The sequence below is a fragment of the Pyxicephalus adspersus genome, chromosome 3 (assembly GCF_032062135.1).
Source record: "Pyxicephalus adspersus chromosome 3, UCB_Pads_2.0, whole genome shotgun sequence".
Taxonomy (NCBI): Eukaryota; Metazoa; Chordata; class Amphibia; order Anura; family Pyxicephalidae; genus Pyxicephalus; species Pyxicephalus adspersus.
In genome coordinates, this window is record NC_092860.1 from 32,581,960 (window position 1) to 32,594,444 (window position 12,485).

Genomic DNA, 12,485 nt, shown 5'->3' on the forward strand with positions numbered 1-12,485 from the left:
ATTAAATCAGGCCCTCTATGCCAGTCTTTCTCAAGCAGGGTTCCTCCAGAGATTGCTAGGCTTTCCTTGAGTAATAATTGAGTAATAAGTAATGTGACCCTTTCACGTCAGTTACCACTGACACCAATGGTTTTTTGGGCTACCTGTAACTGTTTGATGCATTCTTCCCAATAACCACTGCACTATCATACTGTAAACCTTTAGATAATAGTAATTACAACAGGTATTCCCTAAGATCTGACAGGTATTTCAAGGGTTACTCTATGTTTAAAGAGTCAAGAAAGGCTGCTCTAAGCAATGAATCTAAACATTTGCTACTTTCTGGAATGTTGAGAGTTTGTAAGTCCAAACTTTACATTTGACACTTTAAATATCTGTATTTCCTAGGCACTCACTACAGTTCTTCCCACCTCCAAAAAAAATATGGAATTTCTTCATTTTAGGGTAATTAATATAATAAATATTTTATTTATTTTAAAAAATCCAAATAAAAAAAATGTACGTTTGAAAATAAGATTACTTTCTATTCTTATGCATCTTATTCTGGACAACCCCCTCTAATACTCCTGGAAGAGGCATGCCTGGTTAATCCTGGGAAATCAAGGCACATGAAACAACAAATACACATACACCAATGTCATTGCTGACTTCTTAGAATTCAGTCCTTATCCTAGTATATCTTTAGTGCACAGTGTGAACTTATCTTATTACATGATAGGCAGGTTTGACACATCAGTTAAACCAATGATAAAATCACTTTCTTAAAAACAATATTTGTACAGAAGCCAAACACTTCTTTTAAAGCAATCATATGAGACAGCTGTTTAAACTAATTCAGTGTCCAGCACTTACAGTCCTTCCACGAATGATTCATTAAAAGGAATAAAACACTATTCTTCTGCAAACTCCCATTCCCCAGTCCACCTGCTGCTGAAGTGTGAATAAGATGGCAAAGGTCAGGCAGGTTACAAACTGAACTTTGTTTAACAAGTGTGGTTTCACAGTTTATCCATAACAGAATACTATTACGGCATATTGTGCATTCCTGAACATAAATGTATAGCTGTAACTTTGAAGAATTACAATGTTTTTATGATTGTCACTTTAAAATACCTTTTTAGTACTGATTATCTTTTAGTTGTACACAAAATATAGCCTTGTTTTGTTTTAATTATAGTTTGCAAGACCAGTTAGACCTGAAAGAAATGCCTTTGATGTTGTCTTTAACACTTGTTGGTTATTTAGCTTAAAAAGAACATACTCTATCAGAAAGATTCTACTCTTAGTAAAAATATTAGTTTTTTCCAGTTAGATCTGCAATACAGTACAAAGCTTATGGCTTTTGACTCTTTGCACACTTTCTCTAATATAGAGAATACTGCATTCAAATTACTTTCTGTATAACATGGTTTTCAACACATATCAAACAAACCATGGACTGATGAGCTACAAGACATCAACCCACTTTATGAATTGGTGCAACTATTCTCCTTTCCAGACTGGCACATTCCCCCAGCCCTGCACATTATCCCCCACCCACAGCTTTCATCTACTAACCTAATTTTAAAAAACTTGCAATACATATTTCTAATTTTTCTACTTCTTATCCCATATATATCTACAGTAGACTTTCGACTATCTGGCTTGCACCTATCCGGTCTCCGTACTATCCCGCCTAGTTATAAAAAAAATAAAATAAATCTCTGTAATAAAATGCTGGGGCGTTGCAGGTGGGCGTCTGCTGTGGTCCTCCTGCATGCTATGTGCATCATGGCGCAAGTTGAGACGTACGGGGCACGGATTTCCTCCGCCTTGCTGCCTGCTCTTCACTTAGTCGGTTGTGTGTCGGATGTCGGTGGGTGCAGGGTGCGGAGGGCTGGCCTGTGGAAGTGAGTACTGTATTTATAGAACTCCGGCCTATCCGGCTTTTTATGTTATCCAGCCTGCCCTTGCGCCACATTGGGCCAGATAGTCCAGAGTCTACTGTATAAATATATAGACATTTTTTTGGTTGTGTCAGTATGGTGAGATTCTGGTTGTGATTGTTCTAATATTTGATCATTTCTATTTTTGAATACATGAAAGCAACTTTTAATGTATTTATAAGTAAATAAGATCATTTTTAGGTTAAAAACGCCAATGTGGTTTGTGTTGGTGGCAGCAACTTTTGAAGCAATGATAAGTGGTGGGGGAGAACAAGTTAGACAGCCTAGAGGAGAAAAAATGTGTAAATCTGGCAACGGTCTGTGCGGACACAACAGACTACAACAAGCTATCATATTAATTGAAAAAGAAAAAAAAAGAGGTCATCACAAGTGCCACCAAATATTTACAAACCCTCTCAAACATGCACAAACTGTGCTAAGAGCACCTTTGAAAATGTACTTGAGGCCGTACCCACTTCACAAGAAGACAGTATCCTGTATTTACTGTGAAATGTAAACCAATTATATGTCCTTCACTCTGATTCTCCCTATACTGTATAATATTATAATACTGTATAATACTATATAATATTGTAACTTTATTTTGAGCATTAACTAGTTACAAGTGAGAAGACCAAGAATATTTGAACATTCACAAATGACTATGAAATGTCACAAGTTATAATCCAATATCCCAAAATCCAAAACAATTTTGCACATTTTGTTATCCATATTCTGGATCTCTTTGATGTGTTTTAATGAGAATGTTTTGAAGCCAATGGTAAGGCATGCAGAATGTAAACAGTTGACACATAATCTGTTACAGCATAAATGAGGTTCTCTTGTATATCTCAAAATATAATCATTTTACCAAAGTTTAGGAAAACAATTCTTAATCAAGGACTTTCTTTCATGTGTCACCTAACACAAGAGAGCAATTTATAGGCTGTGCCAGGACCTGATAAATTACATTTCTAGTAACTAACCAAACCAGGAAGATTTCCATCAGAGTGTACATCGATTTTCTTGACCTTTCAATATACATTTAAAATAATGTTTAGGTCTTAGGTAACTCTTGTTATAATTATAATTTACCAGCTCACACTACATTAGACTAGTGGTCAGTGTTAAGAAAGCCTTTGCTGGCCAGTGAGATGAATGTCAGCCTTACAGATAGCCAAAAAGACGATTGGTATCAGTTAAACTGAGCTGAGAGGCACAAATTGCTTATAGCTTAAGGAACAACCTCCAGCAACCTCTGGAGAAACTTCTGAGAAACACTGGTGCACATAAATCATCTAAGGAAAGTTTTTATTGCATTATAAAAGCCAAGCTTTTTTTATGTTTCACATATGAAAAAGGCACTCTGACTGAAGCACACACAAGCAGCCCTGGCTGGGTACACATTAGAAGATATTTTACTCCAAATAAACTTTCAAAATGATGAAACAATCAGATTTGAAGTGAACTGGAAGTAAAATGTTTTTCTAATAATTACCAAATAGTTACCAAATCTTTCACTCCATTGGATTATATTGGTAAATCTGTATTGAAATACATATGTTGTATCATGTGTACACATAAAACCATCCTGCACTGGTACTTCCTGACTTTCTCTCAGTTGGTTGGTGACAAATTGTATGTGCCCATTATCAGTAAATGCCCTGTTGGTGCTGTGTATGTGACCCTTACTTCTTTAGTAAATTCCAATGAACTCAACAACCACAACCATCAGAATGGCCAGTAGTTGGCACTGGGCCCATTGATGATTATTTTGTACCTATTGCTTAGCATGCATAAAGACATTTTTGTGTGGATTTTGCTGGGAATCTTTACCACAGGTAATAGTAGTTCTGGACTTGTTCTTGGAATGTTGAAGATGTTTTGTATGCTCAAGCTGCTTCAGTTGAAGAAGTGGTTTGGGCAAGCTTTGGAAGAGCTTCAACATTACAAGAACAATCCTAGTTAAATTTGATGTGACTAAAACTACATTTATAATACGTTCTTTGTATTTTAGTAGAACTGACTTGCACCACTTGTTAATGTGTGCTGTATTATGCACGTTTACAGGAGCAGTAAGGATTATGGATATGAATTTAGGACTATGTTTATGCAGTGTGTTTTGGACTGAAGTCACATATAGCACACAGCATCTGGTTTACTGTCTTCTGTTCACATTAGACAAAGCTGTTTGTGTTCAGAAAGGCTTGATGTCTGCTAAATGTCTGCTTTGCTGTGGGTTTTACTGCAGGCTCCACCTGACTCCCACCAGTCAATTCACAGCAGGGTGAAAAAAAAACATTGATGGGTATCTGGAACATGTTTTCTATTTCTAGTTTTAAAGCCTACCTCAATAGAAAAAACGGAAACCTACCTTTTTAGTGGGGCTAACCCAGACCTGTATGGGTTAAAAATTTAGTTTTTTATTAGGATTTGTGTGAGAATGACTTTTAATTGCCTAATTCGCTGCTCCTGAAAGTTTATCTTTTGCAAAACTCTCGTCTAAGGCTTTGTACACATGTACAATCATTGTCGTTGGAAAGGATCTTTCAGGATGCATGATGCATGAGCGAGTGCTGTACATACAGCACCATTCTGCTCTATGTAGAGAGGAGGGGGAGAATGACGGAGCGGCACTCCTCTGCGCTCTCTCCCCTTAACTTCCATTACGATCGTTTGTCGTCCATCGTCCATGGATCCGCCAGGACGGTTGTTCGTACGATGGACGATGAGCGCTGTACACACGCAAGATTCATGTCTGATATTGGCCCTGAGAACAATCACACGTGTGTACATAGCCTAGACTAATCTATGGTGTGGTCACTGAATGATAGACTTCATCAACTACAAATAAATAGGCAAGTCAATGAGGGTAGGAGGTAAGTGAAATGCACCCACAAAGGATGAGGTAAATTTGTTTTACTTGTCCACAAGACCTAAATACAAATTACTGGGTAGGACTGGATGAAGGTTACGGTTTCTGCGTTGGAATGAGGAAAGTTTACTTTATTGTAAAGGGGCATCGCCTACCCTTTCTGCAATAAAGAACCTGCGTGCTCACAAATGTTTAATAATTAAGTTTAGTTCCGCTATGAAGTAGAAAAGCTCAGATACATTTTAAAAAAAGAGGCAGAGAGCTGCACAGCAGGCAGAGAGGAAGTATATGAAGTGGGAAGGGAGATTGCAGTTTTGCTTTTAAGATGCCATCATTGTTTTCTTGCTGTCTACAGACTGTCTATTTTGCATATTTTCATATTCTAACATTTTACTTCCACATCAGGACTTCCCATAATATACTTTAAGTGGCAAACAGTGGTTTATTCTATACCAGCATAGAGAACAAGAGGACATTGACAAAAAGTAATAATGGAATTCCCAGATGAACAGTGAAGAGCATGCACCTGTGTCCCAAATTCTCCAGCCCATTCACTCACAGACAGCTGATACTTAGCAAAGTTCAACAAGCAAGGGGTGTCCGTATGTCAACTGGTACATTTTTGTTTTAAATCCAAACTCAAACTTTGTGAACATCAACAGATGATGATGCTTTAAAATAAAGCTTCCAAAACGTTGCCAGAGGCAGAAAGTTAAAGCAACAGCTGCACAGCAATGATTGCATAAATATTAGAACATTTAACAACTGCAAGTCTGTGCCACATGCTAGCTGACAGCAGGGCACACTGACACATATTCCAAGAATAAGAAGAACGTTTTTTTATATGAATGATTAAGCAAACCTCTAAAATTTGATCCAGCTACACCCTGTGTTTAGTATAAGGATCATTGGTTCTCTCATTCTACTGGTAAGCAAAGCAGGTCCCACTGTTCTTTAACCCGTTCAATGCTGCACTGGGCCTTAGACCTTGGATCAGCCTTTCTCAACCATTTAAACATGGAGGAAACCTTTAAAAAACATTCAGGTCTTCAGGGAACCTCTGGCATATTAACAATATCCACAGCTCACAGTAAATTAGTGTGGCGGTCAGTAGGACAAATGCCTCATACATGATTTCTCATTACTGTAAATCATTAAAGGTGTAAGACCAATTAATTGGCTTGGTATTTGCTTCTCGCAGCCTATTGAAAGCAGAGCTGGAGTGTGAGAGGATGAGACAGAACATGGAGCCAATCAAATCATGCACTCAAGCTGAGTGATAGAGAAAATATTTTATTATGACCATTAAGTCAACCGAATAAGCAGATTACATGAAATCTATCTCATATTCATCTGTTACAATCAGAAACAAAGAAACATTAAAGTGCAGATCTGGCCAGGCTACTTTATAGACGTTTGAATTCACGTTGTGTAATAAATAGTAAACTGATTTTGCATGCTGTTATACGCTTCCTGTAATTGTAAACTGGCCTATAGTATAGTTATTGTAATGCTGAAAAGCCATACATGTTAGTTTAGTTACTCAGCTGTCAGTAACTGAAATCAGCAGCTCAGCAGAAATGAGTGAAAAAACAGAAGTAGGAATAAGGGGAAGCAGCTGTTCCCTGTGACAGGACCATGACACTCTTGTTTCATGAAACAGACTCTTTTCTTTCTCCTTTAAAGTGAATTAGACATAAGTTCAAAAAAAAAAAGTTTACTTTGCCTCCAAGGCCATAAAATTTAAACTGCTAAATAGTGTTTAAAGTTAATTCCAGTTTACTGTTATTTTAGGAAACCGCACATTACTTTGCTGATCATAACGCCCATCTGGAGCTGTCCCCCTCCTTTTACTCTGACTTTGTCAGTCAACTTTAGATAAAAATACTTTAACCATCATTTAAACTACTTCTAATCTACAATTGATTGTAAGCTGATATGGACAAACATCATGGGACCATCACCACCACTTTAGGAAGAAGATAGGGCAGACTCCAAGTTAGTTGACTGGTTAGGTGTTGATGGGGAAAAAGTATGCAAACAATATTTATAAATAATATGATGCAAAGTACTAGAAGGGCTTAAAAATTGCTTTACTGTTTTAAAAAATGTAAATTTTTATATTTTCCAAAAAAGCCTTTTTGAAATACCAGTAATTGAAAATGATTTACACTGTAGCTAGCTATAATTTTCTAAAGTTGCTCAAAATCTGGTTGATGTAGTCATAGGACTTTGGTGTGTATGCTTTATGGTACATAAACTATACAGTGTACAATGCCAGTTCTTCCTCTGCATCTGTAAGATGATATAAAATGTTTGTGTTTCCCTTTGATTACATCATCAGTGGACATTTAATGGGCAAAAAAATGAGTGTCAAAGAATACTGAATAAGCAGCAGGGAAGATGGTGGTGTTGCGGACAAAGTAATTACCAGAGCCTGGACCTGTCATCTCTGGAGGAAGGCATACTACAAGGTAAAGGAGCCTTTGTTTTATTCCAGATGGCTTATCCAGATATTTATTTATTCACTAGAAGGTTGCTGTGTATGCTGTAAAACTCCTTTCTCATTTACTAACCCAATGAACTCCTTAACTAGTCTTCAGTGGAAACCTTGCCTTGTATTGGTCCTTTTCTCTTTTCAAGATAAATTACTCAAAATCTGAAGCACTAAATGTCTTTTTATCACCAGATCTACAAGAGCTTTTACATTATTATTTGTAGACCCAATGATCCAAGAGAAATTATATAAAAATAAATATTTATGTTTGGTATTGTTTCATGACTTTTCCTTTCTATTCCAAATCAGTTTTCTCTCCACTTATCTAATATACTGTTAACCTTATGACAGTGGGTTTCTGGTACGTGGTTTTGTCGCCTGAATGTTGTTAAATTTAGACTCCTGACAAGTATATTTAAGTTGTACAGAAACTCCCTTTACTGGTCCTTCTATTGTATTTCACTTCACCTTCAGGCACTGACATTTTCCATTTCTGACAAATGTCTTACATTGAAACAGAAGTCCGTTGTCCTAAATCAGCACAGGAATAGGGATCCCAGATGTGTCTATATTGCCTCACATTTTGTTATAGTAGGGAGTTCGTTTCGCCTTTCTGAGTATAAGCAGTGAGTGATGGTCAATCAATTATTATTATTATTATTATTATTAATAAACAGGATTTATACAGCGCAAACATATTATGCAGCGCTGTACATTAAATAGGGGTTGCAAATGACAGACTAATACAGACAGTGATACAGGAGGAGAGGACCCTGCCCCGAAGTGCTTACAATCTAGTAGATGAGGGAATATACACACAATAGGAGGGGGATATGTAGTGGTGGGAAGTAGTGATGGTTTTAAAAGACAGAAGAAGATAGGTAGGCAAGTTTGAATAAATGGGTTTTGAGTTCTCTATTAAATGAGCAGAAAGTAGGAGCAAGCCGAATAGGACGAGGAAGACCATTCCAGAGAGTTGGGGCAGCTCTAGAGAAGTCTTGTATCTGTGCGTGTAATGAGGTTATGAGTGAGGAAGTTATTATTAGGTAATTGGAGGAGCAGACAGAGCGGCTTGGGGAGTACTTTTTTACCAGGTCAGAAATGTAGGTGGGACATTAACTGTGTAGGGATGTGAAGGCAAAGCACAGGAGCTTGAATTTGATTCTAAGGTGAAATGGAAGCCAGTGTAGAGATCTGCAAAAAGATGCAGCAGAAGAGGAGTGGTGGGAAGGATGGATGAGTCTAGCTGCAGCGTTCATATTAGATTGTAGAGGAGAGAGTCGGGTTAGTGGAATACCAGAGAGTAGGATGTTACAGTAGTCCAGACGAGAGATGATAAGAGCATGTACAAGGAGTTTGGTGGTCTCAGGGGACAGGTAGGGGCAGATTTTGGAGATGTTGCGTAGGTGAAAGTGACAGGACCTGGAAATGTTCTGAATATGGGGGGTAAATGGGAGGGCAGAGTCAAAGGTGACACCAAGACAACGTGCCTGAGGGGAGGGCCGAATAACAGTGTTGTTAACAGTTAGATATATGTCAGGGGGAGATTTGGAATTTGAGGGGGGGATGATGATGAGTTCTGTTTTACCTAGGTTGAGTTTCAAAAATCGTTCAGACATCCATGATGAAATGGCTGACAGGCAGCATGAGACCTTATCCAGGACTGGGGGAGACAGATCAGGGGTGGACAGATAGATTTGAGTGTCATCAGCATACAGATGGTACTGTAAGCCAAAGGAGGATATAGGACTACCGAGAGAGGAGGTGTACAGAGAAAAGAGAAACGGTCCAAGGACTGACCCTTGGGGAACACCAACAGGGAGGAGAGTCGGTGAGGAGGAGTTACCATGGAAAGAAACTTGAAAGGAGCGGTCAAAAAGATAGGAAGCAAACCAAGAGAGAGCAGTGTCACTGATACCAATGGAGCGCATGATTTGTATTAGAAAGGGGTGATCAACAGTGTCAAAGGCAGAGGAAAGATCAAGGAGAAGGAGCAGGGAAAAGTTGCCTTGAGACTTAGCTCTGATGAGGTCATTGGTCACTTTAGTAAGGGCTGTTTCAGTGGAGTGGGCAGCTCTAAAACCAGACTGGAGAGGGTCAAGGAGAGAGTTGGTGCTCAGGTAATGGGTGAGTCTTTTGTAGACAAGGCGTTCAAGAAGTTTGGAGACATATGGGAGAAGGGAGATAGGAAGGTAGTTAGAGGGTAGGGAGGGGTCCAGTGAGGGTTTTGTAAACTGATCAATCATTCAGTAGAATTCAGCTCAATCTTTTGCCATGGTTAAAGGATTCCATCCCCTTTGTGATCAAACTATATCCTACAGTTGGTCCCATTTGGTGTACACTAACCTGACCTGAACTGATAACCTGGATTTTATGAACTGGTAAAAAACTTTTTGGCCAAGCTTTCCTCCCCATGATATTATTCTTCTTTGGACTGGATATCTTACCAACTGTCTCAATTTCTGTGCTTGCTCTCTGAGGCATTGTTTTATGTATACTTGGATGCCATTTGAGCCACATTGTATAAGTATTTGGAAGGGGGCTCATTATACTCTTACCTTTTGTATATTACCTGGATGATATGCTGAAGATGTAATAGGGGCCTTTCTACAATATTATATAGGTGTTCTATCCAAACTGTTTGTACACAGTACGTGCAACTACACAAACATTTACATACAACTATGTACCAGGGGACTCTTATTACGTAATAATACATTTCTTCTAAAGTATTATAACATTTTACTAGTGTAGCATCTTTTTTACACTGCCAGATCATGTATTGGAGAAAAGCCGTATGCCTGCCAAGCCCTCCCCCCCCCAAAGTTTATTTGTAATTTTGTAGGGTTAATGAAATTATATGTATGTAGGATCTTAACTCTAGCGTTAAAGGTATGTTGGCTACATTTTATGGGATGTTTCATTGGAGGGTGTTTTTGGACTCACTGAAGTATAAATGCCATTCAGGCCCAGTTTAAAGATTTTTCGCCATTTCTAACATCAAAACCAGTTGTTGCTACTGTAAGTTCAGTGATGTTTCTAAGGCTATGTACACACGAGCAATAATTATTGTTGGAAGTGAACGATTAACGTCTGATAATTGTTAAAAAACAAAGTGAACAACGACTGGCCAACAACGCCGATGAATGAGGATTGTTGCTGGAAACGAATGACTGTCCCGGCAGGTCAGATTGGGCGCTGATTATTCGCTATCTATTGTGTGTGCTGTCATTCAGTGATCATGGATTGTGCTGCAGTACACTTTCTCCTGTACACGTCACTTCCTGCCTCGCTTAAACCATTGTATCTAGTATGTGTACCTTATTGGTGGATAATATTTGAACAATCGTATCGTTACAGCATGTACAGAATCGTGCACTATACGATCGTTCAAAATAATTGTGAATAATCGTTGATCGGTCGTTAATCGTTCGTTTACAATAATGATAATTATTTGCACGTGTGTACATAGCCTTACTTTTTATCCCCTTGCTCTTTCTAAAAATGTTGCTCAGAAATGGAAGGTTTGAGAGACATCAGTCTGTATTGGTTATGTGCATTCTAAATATCCATCCTTCTATTATGATTAGATTATCTGTATTGAACTGATGAGTCAGAGTTGATTATGGGGGAATGGCACATTGTTTTGTTCCTCTGGAACATTTTCCCTATATATTGTATGTCCTGCATTTTGTTGTCAATGTTATTTCATTTTCTTTAAATAGGTTTAAAAATAATAGCAGTAAATGGAATTTATCCTCAGCTAAATTGTGAACAATACATTATTAGCTGCCTGTGGTATACAAATGTCATTACAAAGTATCCATTTGTCTTAGAAAAATTCAGGTGCAATGCCAGAACAGATGAAGCATGAATTCATGCCTGTCTGATCTCAAACTCTTTGACAATGATTAAGCCAGAAAAGTTTCCTTAGGCATAACAGACATGATGGTTCTTAAAGTAAACCATCATGTAAAAAAATAAGTATTGCTGAACTAGTTCTAAATGGGTAATTGCCTGGCTTTCATGTTGGCCCTATGGCTTCTATGTTTTATCTCTACAGAGAGAGATATGGACAGGTTAAATATAAAGTGAATACATGATCCTTCCATAAATGACCAAAAGCTATTGTTTTATATCCATGTTTATAACTGTAAGTTTGCTTACATCATTTCTTGCTTCCCCGGTGGCCGTTCTTTCATCCACTCTTCAGGTTCTAGGTGACAGTTTTGGTGTCCTTTCTTATAATGTGGTAACTATTGCTCCTTTAATAAGAGGCTAAAACTTGCCGTTTACACCCACCCTAAACGTAAACCGGTATTTAACCATGGCAGTGTGCAGGTAGCCCCAATGCAGAGGAATCTATTCACAGAATTAGGATCGACAATTACTTTAGTAATTATTACCATTTTAGTTTTAATTTCTTGAATGTAAAGATCAAAGTGTTTTAATATCCCAAACAAAAATGCAATGTATTACAGCTTACCTTTGGTGACTGTATTAGTTTATTTCATCATTTTTACTCCATAATCCTCACAGTAATACCCAGTTTCTGCCCTAGGATAGCCACCGTCACTCACTTACTGTCTGTACAGACCGCCTTCCATTGGCCTCATTTCCATGCCATAGAGCAAAGTGTTCTGTAGTTGCAGATGTGAACTGGGCAGGACTGAAAACACTTCTTGATATTTCAGTGCAGCACAAAAAGTTATAAACTAACTGAACTTCTGGTTGATTTACATTTTTTATTTTGTTTTTAGCAAATCTAAAGGAGCAAATATGAGAAATTTATTGTTAGGGTTTATATATACTTTAATGTAATTTAACAATCTTCCTCAAGTATTAATAATTTAAACTCTTACTTTTTAATATTATTACATATATAAATAATTTATACAGTGAATTATTATGTTAGAATCTCTAGCTATGGAAAGCTCATCCTAGAGTCCCACACGTTTTGCCTAACAAGGTCCACTTTTCTACTATGAAAATACCTACAATATTTATTGAATCAATCTGTTAAATATTGGAATATTGGAAATATTTTATACACCTAAGCAAATGATTACTGGTAGCAGTTTTTGGGTAGTAGCATGGTGTGTGTGGATGGGGCTTGCATTCTGGATGTTCTATACCCCTCTGACAGTCAGACCTTCCTCACACCTCTTTACACATGGGCCTAGATACG